We start from the raw sequence: 18,559 nt of genomic DNA, 5'->3' as shown, positions 1-18,559 counted from the left end.
CAAGGGGGCCCCCAGATCCCGACCCCCCATGTGAATGGGTATCTGCAAGGAAGAAGAAAAAGACGAAGGCAGTGAGGAAAAAGAAGAAGATGGCTCCACGGGAGAAGACAACACAAGAAGATGGCACTGGGTGATGATGGATTTGGGCTTCTTATTTAATAAAGGACTTGTCAAATACCGTCTCTTATAGCTTGTTAACATTTCACAGTTCTTTTGGTGGTTGGATATGGGTACGATGTACCCGATGCCCTTTTATATGGGGGGCGGGATCTGGGACCCCCCTGATAATGGGGGCTTCCAGATTTCGATAAGCCCACCACCCGCAGACCCAGACAACCACCGTCCAGGGTTGTCGGAAAGAGGCCCTTGTCATCATCAACATGGGGCAAGGTGTTTTAGGGTGGGGGAGGCAGAGCCCCCCCAAAGCACCCATCCACCCCATGTTGAGGGCATGCAACCTGGTGTGGTTCAGGAGGGGGCGCTAACTTGTCCCCTCTCTTTTCTGACCTATTGGGCGGCATGCCTCGGATAAGGGTCTGGTATAGATTTTTTCTTTTTGCGGGTGGGAGGTCCTCTCTGAATCCATGCTAGACCCGAATGCCTTGGTATAGACCTGGGGGTAGCCCCACACCATCTTTTTCACATTTTTGTTTTTTACCATCAATTTATTTCTATTTTTACATTCAGCTTTCGGTAGGGAAGCCTGCTGACAGCTGATAACTCATCGGTTGTTAAGGATGCGGTGGCCGGCCCCCTGCTTAGCAACCAGCTATATACAGTGTTGAAATAAAAGCAACAAGATGCAAAACACATAAAAAAATCACATCACAAACACAAAACTTGTATTTCTGGTGTGGTTCCATTGAAGTCTATTACCCACAAATTGCGTAACAAAAGTCCCCGACCCTTTCCAAAAATGCACCGGCCGCAAAACATATAGATGTGAACTTGTACCACAGGGAACCAGGTTAAATGGACTGTAGTGCGTTTTTGCAAAGTGCACTAAGAAACACATAGGTGTGAACCTAGGGTAAAAGGGAGACAAACTCATAATGAACATACTGCATGATGCAGATGCCACTGTATTTGTTTCATTCTGAGTTACTAACCTCTATCTTGACAAAAGGTAGCAGTATGCATGCCATGAATGACAGGTGTGGAGAATGGTGAAGTTATTTAAAAAAAAAAAAAGAAAAAAAAAAAAGGAATGCTTGCATCTAATAACCCCTGGGAATCTCCCTAGCATGTTAAAGGTAAAGTACACCTTGGTTTCAGTTCAGAGAAGAAGTCCCCGCGTGTGTAAACTTGGCTGATCTTTTTGTGTTGCTTAAACATCTACCCCACGCAACACTTATGGAACTCCAGCTAAATGCAGAGCTGATACACATAAGTGTGAACTGTTTTAACTGCTAAGGGACTTGACGCTCTTTTGCTTTGCATACACTTATGATGCACAGCCAGCCAAGTGACACCAGTGTTTCTCATTTCAGCTGTAATGCTTTGTGGGTCATTTGCATGCCATTTGGAGAATGAGTCCTCATCATTATACAACTGGTTCACTGCACAATTTGCAGGCGGGTGACACACAAGAAGCTGCAAGGCTAAAACTGGAAACAGAAGCATCAACTGCTTAGCTACACATTGTGGCAAATCTGTGAGGCGTTTTGAAAATGCAGGCAGAATTATGCGTTTCTGCCTGTGTTTTCAGAAACATGCTTAAAATGTGTCAAAATGTGCAATGCGCTTGCAGTGCCATTATTTCTTAACGGCTCCCCAAATGCGGATAGCAGTCCCATGTTTTGTTGCACATTTTCTACATAAAATAATGCAGCAAAAACATGAAAACGCAAAACACGCTTGGCCCAACGCCAAGAAAGGTACTTGACCTTTACGTGAACGGGCGTCCCTATGCTGTTGGGTGGCAATCACATCCCTTAAGTGTGAATGGTGCCGAATAATCACAAAATTGGCTGAACAGCATTAAAAAAATAATGACAGATAAAACAGTTGACATGTATCTATTTAATATGTTATGTACCCATTATCTTGCATTTCAGCGACAATGTTATTGGCTCTGCAAATAGTAGACCCTCCAGGTACTGTATTATTGGTGTCTTTCCCCACTAATTGCCATTTACTGAAAAAAGCTTATTTTTAGAAAGTATAATTGTCAAGTGTTCCTAAACCCAGGACCCTGCATTCACTATATCTGGTCTCCCTCTCTCTTTAGTAAATATAAACTGCTAAATACCTTTTCTCATCAGCAGCCAGAGCAGTCTTGTGACTTCTATCAGTGTCCAGCAGAGCACTAGTTAAAACCTGTAGGAGGAGTTTTCATTCTTCTATGGCTGTCCTATGAGACTGCAGGACCCCTGACCCTCTGTCTAGACAATGCCCATGACTTTTCACTATCGTAGCCCTATACAGACAAATTATTACTCATTGTTGTAGTTACTTTAAATCCTTTTCTTGGAGTCCATTGAGGGACACGGGGATATAGTAAATCATAGATACAGTATGTGGCAGCTGCATATAACCTACATGTCTATAACTTTACTATATTGCAGCTTACCATTCTTTAGATGCAGTGGCTGTGTTAGCTTTCCTTTTTCTGGATTTATTTCCCATTTTTTTTCACCTAGTGACCCAACCAGTAACACTTCCTGTGCTAGGGTGACCACAGCCACTTACTTCACTGTAGATATGTAGGAACAGTGTTGTCAATCCACAACAGGAATTATTACTACAGAATACCTCCAAAAAACACACAGGATGGCACAACCACCTTGTGCATTACCATAGATCATTTTTGTTATTGAATCCACATAGACAAATGGTTACTCACATGCGAACAAAAGATAACAAGCCAAACTGATCAGCTCCAGCCATAACACAATAGCGGTATGTTCTGAATGAAAATGGTTGGGCCACTGATGCGTTTTGGGGGTCACGCCTCTTTCCACAGAGCTCAGTGTGTATCCATTTATCTATGTGGATTAAATAAAAATGATCTATGGTAATACATGAGGTGGTTGTGCCCTACTGTGTGTTTTTTGCTGTGTAGTCATAGGACTCCCCAGTCTAAGAAAGGCAGCACCCTTGAATGGCATTTTAGAAAGATGTCTGGTAGAAGATTTCCAATAAGTTTACCGCTTAAATTGTTTTTGGACTTGTGTTGTTTACAGAACACCTCCTCCTCTCATTGTCACCATAACATAGACAAGGATGTGTTCTGTAGTCCAGTGGTCATCAACCCTGTCCTCAGGGCCCACTAAGAGGCCAGGCTTGCAAGATAACGGAAATACATCACAGGAGATATAATTTGCTGCTCAGTGATTGCAGTATTCTAGTCTGCATCTCCCCAAGGTAATACATAAAACCTGGCCTGTTATTGGGCCCCCCGAAGACAGGGTTGATGACCACTGCTGTAGTCCACAAAAGTGTACTGCTTAAAGCCTAAGTGCAGTAAAAAAAAACCCTACAAAAATCAGCACAAGAGACATAACCTACAGTAAATAGGATGGGTCCCTTGTGCTGATGCCTCTTTTTTAGCTTGCCCTTTTTCAGGCATTTTTCCCATTTTGGTGACCCTACCAGCAATACAGTTACAGTTCTAGGGTGACCACAATCACTTACTGTACTGTAACTATGTAGTAACAGCATTGTCAATCCACAACGAGAAGTATGTTAGGAATACAGAACGTGTTCCACTCTCCTCATACCAATAACATAGGCGAGGATGAGTTCTGTAGTTCACAAAAGTGTACAGTTTAAAGCCAGCATGCTGAGTGCTGTAAAGAAAAAAAAATACAAAAATCAGCACAGGGGACATAACTTACAGTAAGTAGGGCATGTCCCTTGTGTTGATACCTCTTTTGTTAGGGGAAATCCTTTTCCATCTCTAATCTCAATCATCTGCCCATAACCTACCCGTAGACTCTTTTTAATTTGTAGAAACTGTAGTACCGGAGCTCTTGATGAGCGCCTGGGACAGCTCCCACAGTTCTGTTGACCGTTACCTTAATCTTTTGGCACAGCAGGGTCAAAAAAAACTGTGGGGACACTGACTGAGGAGGATTTCATATAACAGAACAGGTATTAAGAACACATCTACTGACTGTAATTTACATCCCCTGTGATGAGTTTTGTGTTTTTTTATTTTGACTGCTTTAAGACAACATTATGCAGGGTCTTGTGATTTCACTGGGTTTCTACCAAGATCAACAGGTATTTTATTTATTTTGCCTAGTGAACAGATGTAACAAAACGCTTGCAATGGTATTTTTAAACAGACCAAAAGGGAGCAAAGAGGTTCGTTGTTTGGGTTTTCATACATACTAATCACATTCCCTGCTATTCAGATGACCACAAGAGGGAGCACTTACAAATCTGTATATAACACAACCTACAAACAATAGAACAAGCAGCAAAACTATGTCAACAATTCATTTCTGCTGCATTCTATAAAAATAATTCAAATTGGCACTTCCTGAAAAGACATTACAGTTTTACCTCGAAATAAGCACATACATATCATAATTAGCAATTAATTAACAAATGTAGTGTGCAAATCCTATACTTCACTTCGAATACTACAACAAAGTTGTCACTGCCTGGCTAATCTGATTTCTGCACCCATCACCAAATAAACTTGCATTACATTCACAGTGAGCTTTCTTTTTTCCTCCACGTGTGATAAACATTCTTGAACTGGCTATAATGCTTAAAAGAAAAAAAAAAAAGGAAGAAAAATATAGGATTGCAAAAACACATGCCTTCTTTTTACTCATCAATTAATGTTAAAAAGTGCGCACTGTCACTGGATAAGATAACGGGGGAAAAAAATCATCAATGAACTGGAACATCTAACAGTATCTTTAAACTGGCATTATTTGCATGTGGCCATAATCACAGTTTGGCATTAATTACGCACAAAGCAGGGCTACTTCTGCCAAGCTGCAATCAATTCCAAATACAACACCGGCCAATGCCAGGAATCTTATTGGTGCTATATTTGAATAGATGGATTTTGTAATAGATACAGGACAGAAGAAAAAAAAAAAGCTTTAGCATGACATTTTTTTTTTGTTCGGATCATCAGTATAACATGGAAAACTTTTTTTTAATTTTACTGTAATCTTGTTAACAATGGCACTACATCATTGGCACAGGTAAATGATCATTCCTATTTATGGATCCCTAGGAGCCCCAATTATAAATACGGATTTAATCAATGCTATAAGAATATGCTGCGTTTATCTGGACTTTTGAAACAGCGTCACTGTGTAAAAAACAGCAGTAGTCAACTAGAAAGTTTAATTCCTATATACAGCATCCCACAAAAGTGAGTACACCCCTCACATTTTTGTAAATATTTTATTATATATTTTAATGCGACAACACTGAAGAAATGACACTTTGCTACAATGTAAAGTAGTGAGTGTACAGCTTGTATGTCAGCTGACATCACCGAGCCAGTCAAGGGCAAGTTCACCTCTGCAACTTGATATATATGTATAAAAAAAAAAAAAACTCTGATAAATTACATCTGCTGATACATCTCAGAAAAAAAAAAATTTCCATGAGATCTTCTCATAAGATTATACAGTATCTCACAAAAGGGAGTACACCCCTGACATTTTTTATTTTATATCTTTTCATGTGACAACACTGAAGAAATTACACTTTGCTACAATGTAAAGTAGTGAGTGTACAGCTTGTATAACAGTGTAAATTGCTGTCCCCTCAAAATAACTCAACACACAGCCATTCATGTCTAAACCACTGGTAACAAAAGTGAGTACACCCCTAAGTGAAAATGTCCAAATTGGACCCAATTAGCCATTTCCCCTCACCAGTGTAATGTGACTCGTTAGTGTTACAAGGTCTCAGGTGTGTTAAATTTGGTGTTATCCTTCTCACTCTCTCATACTGGTCACTGGAAGTTCAAATGACCCCTCATGGCAAATAACTCTCTGAGGATCTGAAAAAAAGAATTGTTGATCTACATAAAGATGGCCTAGGCTATAAGAAGATTGCCAAGACCCTGAAACTGAGCTGCAGCACAGTGGCCAAGACCATAGAGCGGTTTAAGAGGACAGGTTACATTCAGATCAGGCCTCGCCACAGTCAACCAAAGCAGTTGAGTGCACGTGCTCAGCATCATATCCAGAGGTTGTCTCTGGGAATTAGACGTATGAGTGCTGCCATTGTTGCAGAGGTTTAAGGGGTGGGGGTCAACCTGTCAGTGCTCAGACCATACGCCACACACTGCATCAGATTAATTTGCATGGCTGTCATCCCAGAAGGAAGCCTCTTCTAAAGATGATGCACAAGAAAGCCCGCAATCAGTTTGCTGAAGACAAACAGACTAAGGACATGTATTACTGGAATCAGGTCCTGTAGTCTGATGAGACCAAAATAAACTTATTTGGTTCAGATGGTGTCAAGCGTGTGTGGCAGCTACAAGGTGAGGAGTACAACTCAAGTGTGTATTGCCTACAGTCAAGCATGCTGTCATTGCCTGGGGCTGCATGAGTGCTGCCAGCACTGGGGAGCTACAGTTCATTGAGGGATTCATGAATGCCTTCATGTACTCTGCCATATTGAAGCAGAGCATGATTCCCTCCCTTCGGAGACCGGGCCACAGGGCAGTACTCCAACATGATAACGACCCCACACAGACCTCCAACACAACCACTGCCTTGCTAAAGAAGCTGAGGGTAAAGGTGATAGACTGGCCAAGCATGTCTCCAGACCTAAACCCTATTGAGCATCTGTGGGGCATCCTCCTTGCATGACCTTTGGTCCCACTGGAGCCTATGTCCAATTAGTCGTTCTGCCTCATTGACAGCAAACCTTATTTTATATGTATTGATTTAGCTCCAAAAGAAGTGCATAATTAAGTGCGTAACTAGTCAAGCACCTTGAAAAGCAGAACTGATACTTCCTGAGCTGGCTGCTGCTACCCATTATAAACTACCATAGGATTGTACCTATTAAGGTTATCTTGTATGTTACTGTATTGGGGCAATCGCCATGCTCAGGACTTCTCAGGCCTACCAGTAGTATCCATTGAGCCCACAAGGACTATAGATAGATGACAGACCATTGAGAATCTCTTTTAGCCACATTCACCAATGTATATGTTTTTTACAATTGTCTGTCCATCAACTTGTTATAAATAAAACATTTTGTGATATTGCTTTCAAACATGCCTATAAAGTCAATTCTTTCCAAACCTCAAACTCTGAACAATTTACAGGACGTGGAATATTTTGCTGTGCTGTCCACAGTGCACTCTGTGGTGACAACACCAATGACTATTGTCTATGTGGAGATCTATAAGAGCAATAGAAAAGTCGAAGCATAATTTCCCACACATCATGGCTTTGATTGTGCCCCAAGACAAAAGCAGTAATTTTAAAATAGCCGTTGCTAGTTCTCTTTTTCAATGTGTTCTGTTGCAAGGTATTAGAATGCTCAAAAGTGCTGCAATCCTATCTATGACTTCATATCTGCTGTGTGGTGGTTTACCACGCTCCTCGATTCTTGCTGCATGGTACGTTTTTGTCTACGTTCCTTGAAATCTATAAAACTAATAAAATTAGATTGGACTAAAAGTAGTTAGCATTTTTAGTTCAGCCTGTGTTGCTGTTAGAGAGATTTCCCTTCATTTCCTGTCCTGGGGAACTGAAGAGAAGGAATCTTTCCAACAAAGCCTCCCACGATAGTAAAACCTGACAGCAGTTCTAATCCTTCCATTCTATCCAACACAAAAAGAAAAAGTTTTGAATTTAGAAAATCCATTAAAGCTGGAACATACTTATTATTAGCTATAAGAAATTTCCAAAGCTGGCCATGAAGTCTCACTGTACGATCGCTTTTAGATAAACACACTCGCATACATTAATATTTTTTTTATCAAACTGTATCTTCAAAAATAAACTGAATCCTTCTTGACCTTCAGTTGTGACCTAATTGTTTAATGATTCTTGCTTCTAGTAATGAAGCCAACCCAAAGTTTGACCAACTTCTGCTTCTTCCTGCCTGTTAGCTCAGCACCAAGTGTGCCTTGTCAGTGAACATCTGGAGCTTCATACGGAAGACCTGGGGGCAGCCAAGTACCAGAAAATCTGGCTGCCTTATGGAAACATGGCTGCTATAGATAAGGACCAGTAAAGGCACCAGTCGGTCATAAAGAGGCTTGTGAGGACAGATGTTAAAGCTTTAATACGGACAATCTGCAATATCATATAAAGAGAGAGCTAGTTATAAGGCGTCAAAAGAAATGGCAATATGGCTTTCAGAATTTCAGAGCTAAACTAAATCATATCTACAATTTTGTTAAAGCTTTTTCTTTTACGTCAAGGGTATAAGGGTGATATTATTCAGGAGATATTGCTCTCATGGTAACATCATAAGGTGCACGTCAGTATCCTGCTCTTAATATTTTTGCCAAAAATGAATAAGGGACTGAAAAAAGACTGAGAGCAGGCTACTGTACTGAGACAGACTCATACAGTACAAAAGTAGAGATGAATAAAGTGATTACCAGTAGTTTTGCCACAAAATTACTGCTGTCAAAATTCGCTAAGCAGAAATTCTGAAGTTCTCTCACTGAGCTGCTTGGGCTAAATTTGCTTGGGAAAAATATTTTCTATGTATTTAGCTTATGCAGCGTTTGTGTTTTATTTTTAGTTTTTGTGTTTTTGATCGTTATTAGTGTTCTATCGTGTTACTTTTTTTATTTGAATTTCTGTTTCTCTCTGTGAAAAATAATGAAGCTAATGAAAGGCCCATATTTTGCCAAAAGGGTGACACTTTGTGGAAATCAACCTATTTTCCCTGAAATTTCTGGGAAAAAAAATAATTTTCACCACCGTACCTGTTGTGCAGGACCTTGCTAAAGAATAACAATCCATCCTAGTGAAAACCTAATAAGGAGAAAGAATGCAATATGTAGGGAGTAGTACTTATTCCTCCAATACTGGGGTCCTTAGTTCAAATCTCAGCCAAGACACTGGAGTTTGCATGTTCTCCCTGTGTGTGCGTGGGTTTTCTCTAGGTACTCCAGTTTCCTGCCATATGTCAAAGTTGAACTGGTAGGTGAACTGTCTGATGACTAAACTGGACTTAGGCCGCGTACACACGGGCGGACTGTTCGCCCAACCTTGTCCGCTGAACAGTGTTTGGGCGGACAGTCCGCTCGTGTGTGGGCTTTCAGCGGACAGTTTCAGCGGACAGTTGGACGGACAAAGTCTTTCGGAAATTCCGAAAAACTGTCCGCTGAAACTGTGTTTGAGCGAACAGTCCGCCCGTGTGTGGGCTTGTCCGCTGTACTTTCGAAATGAGCGGACTGTTCCCGCTCGGAAAGTCCGCCCATTTCGAGCGCGTGTACAGGTAGGCGGGGCCCGCGAAGGAGACGTCGCGGGCTCCGCCGCCTGGAATGGGCTTAAAGGGGAACCCCAACGCCGAAAAAAATCGGCGTGGGGGTTCCCCCCAAGTCCACACCAGACCCTTGTCCGAGCACGCTACCCGGCCGGCCAGGAAAGGGGGGGCGAGCGAGCGCGCCCCCCCTCCTGAGCCGTACCAGGCCGCGTGCCCTCAACATGGGGGGGTGCCTTGGGGAAGGGGGGGCCGCGCGGCCCCCCCACCCCAAAGCACCTTGTCCCCATGTTGATGAGGACAAGGGCCTCTTCCCGACAACCCTGGCCGTTGGTTGTCGGGGTCTGCGGGCGGGGGGCTTATCGGAATCCGGGAGCCCCCTTTAAGAAGGGGGCCCCCGGATACCGGCCCCCCACCCTATGTGAATGAGTATGGGGTACAATGTACCCCTACCCATTCACCTGTGAAATAAAGTACAAATAAAAACACAACACAGGGGAAAAAAATATTTTATTGCACAGCTCCGGGGGGTCTTCCGTCTTCGGGGGTCTTCTCGCCGGACTCCTCCGCTATGTGTGTGTAGCTCTTTTGCTAGCGGAGGAGTCCGGCTTTCTTCCTCCCCGCCGCCGGCCTCTTCTCCCGACTTCGGGGGTCTTGTCCCCCTCTTCGGTTCTTCTGCCGGGCCACCGCGCCTGGTCCGGTGGCCCGGTCTTCTGTCGCCGTCTTCCGTTCTTCTGTCGCCTTCGGTTCTTCTGCCGGGCCACCGCGCCTTCTTGTAGCTCTTTTACAGGCGGTGGCCCGGTCTTCTGTCGCCGATGTCGTCGCCGCCGCCGCCGACTTCCGTTCTTGTTCTTCTTGTTCTTCTTGTTCTTCTCCAGGAGATGTTGACACGTCGCTCCCTCCGGCCGGAATGCCAGAGCCGCGCTGTGCGGTCACTTATATAGTGACAATGGGGCGGGGTCACATGGTATATGTCACATGGGTTGGTCACATGGGTTGATGTCACATGGGGACTATGACATCGTAAGGGGGCGGGGTCACCATGTGACCAACCCATGTGACATATACCATGTGACCCCGCCCCATTGTCACTATATAAGTGACCGCACAGCGCGGCTCTGGCATTCCGGCCGGAGGGAGCGACGTGTCAACATCTCCTGGAGAAGAACAAGAAGAACAAGAAGAACAAGAACGGAAGTCGGCGGCGGCGGCGACGACATCGGCGACAGAAGACCGGGCCACCGCCTGTAAAAGAGCTACAAGAAGGCGCGGTGGCCCGGCAGAAGAACCGAAGGCGGCGACAGAAGAACGGAAGACGGCGACAGAAGACCGGGCCACCGGACCAGGCGCGGTGGCCCGGCAGAAGAACCGAAGAGGGGGACAAGACCCCCGAAGTCGGGAGAAGAGGCCGGCGGCGGGGAGGAAGAAAGCCGGACTCCTCCGCTAGCAAAAGAGCTACACACACATAGCGGAGGAGTCCGGCGAGAAGACCCCCGAAGACGGAAGACCCCCCGGAGCTGTGCAATAAAATATTTTTTTCCCCTGTGTTGTGTTTTTATTTGTACTTTATTTCACAGGTGAATGGGTAGGGGTACATTGTACCCCATACTCATTCACATAGGGTGGGGGGCCGGTATCCGGGGGCCCCCTTCTTAAAGGGGGCTCCCGGATTCCGATAAGCCCCCCGCCCGCAGACCCCGACAACCAACGGCCAGGGTTGTCGGGAAGAGGCCCTTGTCCTCATCAACATGGGGACAAGGTGCTTTGGGGTGGGGGGGCCGCGCGGCCCCCCCTTCCCCAAGGCACCCCCCCATGTTGAGGGCACGCGGCCTGGTACGGCTCAGGAGGGGGGGCGCGCTCGCTCGCCCCCCCTTTCCTGGCCGGCCGGGTAGCGTGCTCGGACAAGGGTCTGGTGTGGACTTGGGGGGAACCCCCACGCCGATTTTTTTCGGCGTTGGGGTTCCCCTTTAAGCCCATTCCAGGCGGCGGAGCCCGCGACGTCTCCTTCGCGGGCCCCGCCTACCTGTACACGCACTCGAAATGGGCGGACTTGCCTCCGCCTTACGTGGGCGAGTCCGTTCATTTCAAAAGTTGAGCGAACTGTTTGCCCAACCTTGTTCGTCAAACAGTCCGCTCGTGTGTGGGCAAGTCCGCTCATGCAAATTTTGAGCGGACTGTTTGATGAAACTGTTTGCCGAACAAGGTTGGGCGAACAGTCCGCCCGTGTGTACGCGGCCTTAGTATGTGTGCATGCCGATTCCAAGCCTGTGCAACCGGGAAGGGTTGAGGAAAGACCTGTCGACTGTAGAAAAATTTTCAGGAAATTTTTATGAAAGCGCCTCTCGAATGATTCAGACAATGTGCCCAGAGAGCTGGCTCATAGAATCGTCAGACACAAGTGAACGGATATATACAGATACTAAACATTGTGTACTGTGTCATTTAAACAGTGCAATCATTTCAGATTTACATGCAAAAATATTCATCATTGCTTTGTAAATTTAAACAGATGTGAAGGAAGGGATGAAGGGGAGGGTTAAGGACCTACTTGCTTTTTGCTCTAATTTGCAGCTTGCCACTCATCTTGTGAACCTGGGTGGCCTATTACCCTAATCCCTATGGTTTCCATAATTATTATTTTTTTAATGGCTCGGAATGTGAGCATCCTGTGAAAATACAAGGTACTATGTTCCATAGTTTAAACACTGCCCTCCTATACTGCAATTTTCACAACCGTATGTCAGGAATCTTTCAAACGTTTGATGTTGCATAGGGCTAAAGGCACATAATTCCAGTGCCAATAAGGCAAGTATTCCTTTTTAGGATTAAATAATTTCACTGTGAAGACTTCCCTTTACATCCTGCATTGGCAACCAGGGAAAGACTGCAACCTCCATCAACTTTATATTGCTGGATTCAGTTTCCACTACAGACAAAATCTGCATGGAGCTTATATGTTTTTTTTTTTCTGTTCTGATGGGGTTTCTTTTTACGGTCCAAAAATATACCGATTCTTCTGCTGTCACTGTTGTATGTTTCTTACGATTGTAAATCAGCTCCACTAAATTTCAGGTGTTCTTGTGTCATTACTGCTGCTCCAGTTCTACCAAGCAAGGTAGTAGAAGTTTAACAGAGGCTGACTTTTCACCTTGAGAGTTAGTAACCCCCCTGATCACTGGAGGCACCATGTTTTCTGTAGAGTTTGCTCTGCCTAAAGCTGTAATATAAGGGCCATTCAGCTACTGTATATCCTCCTTCCTTCTGTTTTTATCAATCTTGTGCCAAGCCAGCCCGTTCCCACTAATAGTTTCACGAGAAGAATGAAGGAAATTCCCGCTAGACTTCATTAGAATGCCTTCTATTTAACAAGAGGAGTTTGTGCCTAACATTTTAACACTACACATTAATCCAGCAACATTACAGCTAACAATACAGCCACCGGCGACACATATGGACACAAAGCACAAATAGAGTGCTACGTACAGTTAAACGGCTTGTGATGTCCCTTTCTTGTGCTGCGATTCCTCCCCACGTGTGCAGAGCAGGTGGCGAATGAAATGTAATTGTCACACCTGGAATACAATGACTCCATAAGCATGGCTGCTTATGGGTTAACCCCTTCAGTACTGGGCTGCCATAGTTTTGTAGGAATTGGTTGGTGTATTCGGTATGTGGTATTTTTGTGTATACTGTATAAAAAGTTTATTCGGAGGTTTGGTGCTGGATATATTTGCATTTAAATGTAGCCTTCTCAATTTACATTCAAAAGGATTTGTGGACTCACTACAAAATACTATAAAAAAGGGCAGCCCAGAATAACCCCCTCTATATCCAGAATGCCTCAAAGCAGTACCAAGAGCATAATCATAAAAAGGGTGAAGGGTGTGCCCTTCAATGGACTGCAAGAAAGGGATTTTACAGGGAGTACAAAAAATCCTATTTTCTCTTTCTCAACCATTGAGAGACAAAAATGCAATCACCTTTGGGTGGTTCACTAGCATTACAACTGATGGGTGGACAACACAGCAAACAAACACCAAACAGACCCAAGAAAAAAATAACAGAGAACTAAGGATTGCCTTCAGCAGACACCAAATGAGGCTGCAACCTCCACCTGGTGGAATTTAGAGAACTCTTGAACAGAAGACCAGTTAGCAGCCTTGCAAATTTGTGAAACAGTAGCTGGATGCTGAAAAGGCCAAGAAATACTTACAAATCCAGTACAATGTGCCCTAACAGGAAAGGGAGGAACACAATTCTTAATACTATAAGGCTGGATGGGCCACCTGCTGATTGTGGAACAAGAAGCCACAGCACCCTTATGGGAATGAGAAATTCTAAAGGAAACATACAGCCTCTCACAGCTTGAAATAGATCCAGACGGTAGAAGGAAATTTCATGTTGATGTGAAGGGCAGAATCTACCCAAGGCAAAAAGTCCCAGGCTCCAAAACCACCTCATCCATATGTGAAATCAAAAACCACTATTGATTGCTTTCAAATGGCATTGGGAAGAATTGGTGACCCTTTGGGATATAAATGGGAGGGACAGAAAGGAGTGCTAGCTTTCCCCTCTTTTTACCTGCAGACTATGGAGCAACACTTTGGTCCTCTAGTTGATGGTGGGTTTTTTATGCCCTTCACGTATTTTGGTAAGTGTCCTGTTATTTGGGTGGTTTTATTTTCTTTCCCTTTTCTCTTTTTTTTTTCCTTTTTCTCTTTTGTCTTCTTTCTTTTTTTTTCTCTCCCTTGCAATTGATCCTTTGGAGATAGGTCTCCTTCATTTCAGTTTACCTATCCAGGCACATCTGTTAGCAGCACAATTTACAATTTATCAGTTTTTTTCTGTCCACCAATATACTGTTGCTTTTGTTCTACTTTATTTTTGGATTCAGATACATAATATAATTAGGCACACGTTTTTCTTTACAGCTATCATCTTGTGTGACATTATAGATCAAATGTATCTTTACTATACCTACCTTTTATCTGTCCCCTCCAGGTCCTTGTGGTCCCATTCCCACAGCTCCCAGGTCAGATGTCTCTGGTGGTTGCCTTTTGGAGATAGTGCCAATTGTACTGAATTTTGATTTTTTACTTTGGCAGGACAAGATCGCCAGTTCAAAAACTCACCTCACATAAGTCTACAAGGAATACCACCTTGTGGGTGAAAGCAGAGGGAGGAATGTCTCTAATGGATTCAAATGACAGTTTCTGAAGCGAGGAACCAGATTCAGATCACAGATCTACAAACAGGGGGAGCTACATAGGAAATTGCCTGTACAAAAGTCTTAATCAAAGAGAAACCTTGCCCTTGATACTGCTAAGAGCCAAACACTGGTCTAGACCAGGCTGCTGGAAGAGGAGGATACATCCCACCAAGAAAATCCTAGTGTGCCAAGACTTGTGCCAAATGCCCTCCACACCTTTATAGTGTTTAGCATTGTAGGAATCACAAATTCTCAAGGTGCTCCATCTTTGAAAACCTGGGCTTCTACAGCCATGTCGTTAAAGCTATCAACTGTGAAGAAGGAAGGTAAATTGGTCCTTGAGACAAATGATCTTGATAATCTGGTAAAGCCCACCAGATCAGCATTTCATATCCTCTTTATCCACTTTGGAACAATAAGGGTTGCTGGAATGCCCTCCACCTCAATAGGAATCAAAGAAGTAGTTTCAGGGGAGAAAGGGGGAAAGGGCATAGATCAGGGTGTGCTGATCCCATCGAGCCACCACAGTGCATCCACCACTTCCGCCAGGACATGTAGCTGAAGACAAACCTTTACAATTTGTTGCTGAACCTGTAGGTCAAAAGGTACACATCTGATGCCCCCCAAATGCAACATAGGTCCTGGAAAACTTACAGCTGTAGGCAATGTTGCATTGTAGAGGTCTGAACTGAAACTGAGCAAATAGGACTTTCCCTAAGAAGGCCATCATAAGGTTTCAGACTCCTATATTAAACCACAGAGTTGGACGATTCCTGTACTGTAGAATTTTAATATCAGATTGGTGAGTCTTAAAGTAACCCTTTTGAATGTGAAAGACACACTCTGGCCTATGTGCAGAAATAGACCCTGGTACTCCAACAATCAGTGGCTTCCAGAACCAATTTCTAAAGGTTCAAGATCCATCTGAACAGCTGTAATGTCTGAACACTCAAAACCACTGTCTGACAAGGCCCATTCCAGCAGTTCTCTTAACAGGAGGTTGTTTAGGAATGGGAATGCCACAACAGTGCAGTAGAACTAATACTGTAGCAAGCACCTTGGTGAAGACTTAAGGTGCAGACGAGAACTGAAGACAGGGCAATGAACCAGTAGTGTAGGGGACCCACAAGGCAGAGCTAATGCTAATGCCCTGAAAACTCTGGGAAATGTAGGTACAAGACTTTAATGTTCACAGATGGCAAAAAGCCTCCCTGGTGAAGGGAGGCAATGACATACCTAGTAGATTCCAGCTGGAATTTCTGAGCTTGAATGAAGGCATTCTGAGCTTTGAAATCTAAGATGAGGCAGATGCCCCTTTTGTTTGGGAACAGTGAATAGGTTGGAGTAAAATCCTTTGAAACGTTCCTGCCACAGGAAATAGCGAAATGATAGTTTGGTCTAAAAGACCTGAGAGAATGTGATGGAGATTTTCAGATCTGTCCAATGACACAGGAAGCTTGCAGGTGAGAAGCTGAGGAGGGGGCATGGAATCACACTCCAATTTGTAGACCTGGGATACCACCTCCTGCACCTAAGCATCTGAGATGCAAGCTGTCGATGTACCTGCAAAAAATAAACATCCTTGCACTCTGGAAAGTGGGGGTACAACTTTATGTCGAGGAAGGCTGGTGTGAGGATTTGTCAGACTTTGAGCCCCAACCCCTGTGTGTGGAAGGGGAGCCAAGCTTCAAAGGTTTCGCTGTGGTGGGAAGATTGGTGCTATTGCTATCAGTAGCATTCTTAAAAATTGTATCAATGCTATATCCAAAGAGCCGTCACTCAAAGGCTATGCAGATTAGACACTTCGTGAACAAGCTCCAACACTTCAATCAAAGTGTCCTAAGCATGTGTATTGACAGGAGACCTATGCAAAAGCCAGGAAGCCTTCAGCAAATTGTCAAAACTGTAATGGAAAGCTACAGCCATTTGCGCCACATGTTCTATATTTAATGGATCAACCGCAGCAGTGTTAAAATCTCTTAAGGAATTTGACCAGATACCCATACATAGTTTGTCACAGTAAAGTCACAGCCAAGATGAGATGAAAAGCAGGGCCTGTCAGAGAGAACAGAATTTTAAAGAGGGCTACCAACTGCTTTGGTTGGGTCTTTAAAGAGTGCATCCTCCACTGATATAGTAGTTGCTTTTTTAAGACGGGACACAGCTGGATCTACAGAGGAGGTGAACCACTTTTGTATAAGATTCTCCCCAAATAGGTACAAGGCTAAAAAGGACCCATGACTGAAAAAGAACTAGAAGCAACAAGTCTCAGAGTGGTGTGCATGGCACTGATAATAAATAGTCTCTTAATTTGGCTGTAATGGCAGTGGACTGCAATAGTGGTACCACGGGGCAATCTTATCAGTCAAAAATTGGAGTGACTCAGACTCTCATCGGCTAATGGCTCAGAAGCTGGCAAGGCAGTGGGTAAATAAGATACATAACCTGTGGGAGAAGATGTGGGAGTGTGCTTGTAGCCTCTGTGGTCAGAGACAGCAAATAACAGGGAATTTGGGCCATAAAGTCTTGCATGACTGTATAAAAATCTCAGCCTAAAGAGCAGAGGAACCAGCCACACCCGACAAAGTTAAAGAAGATTTTAATGATGGAACAGACTCTAAAGGCAGTAGAATTCCAGACTACTGACATCAGAACCATCAGTTGACACACTGTAAGCAGCCCCAAAGGCTTTGGGGCTGCTTGTGTTGCCTTGGGTACTATCAGTCTGCCCATAGAAGGATCGAACCTGGGCCAGTCCATTTTGAACCGGTTGGGATTCAAACTATCTATGGCCAGCTTAGGAGGCAAAGCTTTAGGTACACAAGAACCCCAGACAGCTTGTAGCTAGTAAGGGTTGGTCTGCCTGCAGTTGTCAAAGTCAGAAATGAATTGCAGATTGAATTTCAAAGTAGCTCTCCATAAGCAGGGACATACGGCAGGAAAGAGTGAAGAACAGATTACATCAGTGGTAACCCCTTCTGCAGCAACACCGGTGAAGAACAGGAATTTTAAGGTGCCTTGTGGCCTATGTAATTGAGGTAGCTCTTTGCAGTTGGCCCATCAGGCTTATGCACAAAGTGAGTCTTCAAAGACAGGGAAAACACTGGCAAAGCCAGCAGGTCTGGACCTGGAAATCACTCTGCAGCTCTTTTAGGAAAGGAGTCTGAAAATTGCCCTACGTGAAACCCAGTGTCTGAAGTTCACTTCCAGCCTATCCCAGCAGGGTCCAGACACACTCTCCAAAGACCAGGTGAGGACAACCACACCAGACAGCTGGAAGAAAATCTGTAAAAAGTAAGAAAAGTAAGAAAAAAAGGTGCTAGCAAAAATAAGATGGTCTTCGACACAGGACAGCTAAAGATAAGATGTCCATTCTCCTAGGACACTAATAAAAAACTGAGGCATGTTGGTAAAATTAAGAGGGTTATCTTCATGTGTCGCTCAATAGAGAAGAAAGAAATATGTTTTCTAATATTCAATGCAGCCAGATGAAACAAAGCTTTAAGGGTGCTTCTGGACAACTGCTTAGTTTTGTGCTGACTTTCCATGGCACATTTAACTCCAACTGGCAAGAACAGGGCTAACAAAAAAAAAAAAGAAGAAGTTTGGTGTAGTAGTTTCAAAGCCAAAAAATTTAAAAAAATTGTCCCGCGTATGCCCTGCCCCTAACCATAATTGACTGGGCTGACCCAAGCACTTGTTCCTCCTCTCGCTTGGGCAATTAAAAGTAACCAAAACAATTTTTTTAAATGCATTAAAGTATAAAAGTCTACCTTTCGTAACATGTTACATCATATTTAGGGTGTAAGCTGTTACTATGCAGCACCCACCTTTGCCCCCCTTACCAACCCATGACAGCACGTGGAGGATCCTCTCCCCTGCAGCTGCTGTCCCATTTGACACTACAATTTCTCTCTGCCATTGCACCAGATGGATAAGAGCAGAGGATCCCAGGACCTGCAT

The 18,559-nt window shown here is 44.0% G+C and overlaps 1 protein-coding gene across 1 annotated transcript in view; it reads right to left on the bottom strand.

Annotated features, from left to right (window-relative positions):
* The window catches only part of RPS6KC1 (ribosomal protein S6 kinase C1), a 249,366-nt gene that overhangs the window by 49,813 nt on the left and 180,994 nt on the right, over positions 1–18,559 (bottom strand). The gene's annotated exons all lie outside the window — the stretch shown is intronic.

Source organism: Lithobates pipiens, unplaced genomic scaffold (assembly GCF_037356315.1).
Source record: "Lithobates pipiens isolate NorthernLeopardFrog02 unplaced genomic scaffold, aLitPip1_a1.2 Scaffold_18, whole genome shotgun sequence".
Taxonomy (NCBI): Eukaryota; Metazoa; Chordata; class Amphibia; order Anura; family Ranidae; genus Lithobates; species Lithobates pipiens.
The sequence above is the reverse complement of the archived record's forward strand: the minus strand, read 5'-3'. Positions and strand labels throughout refer to the sequence as shown.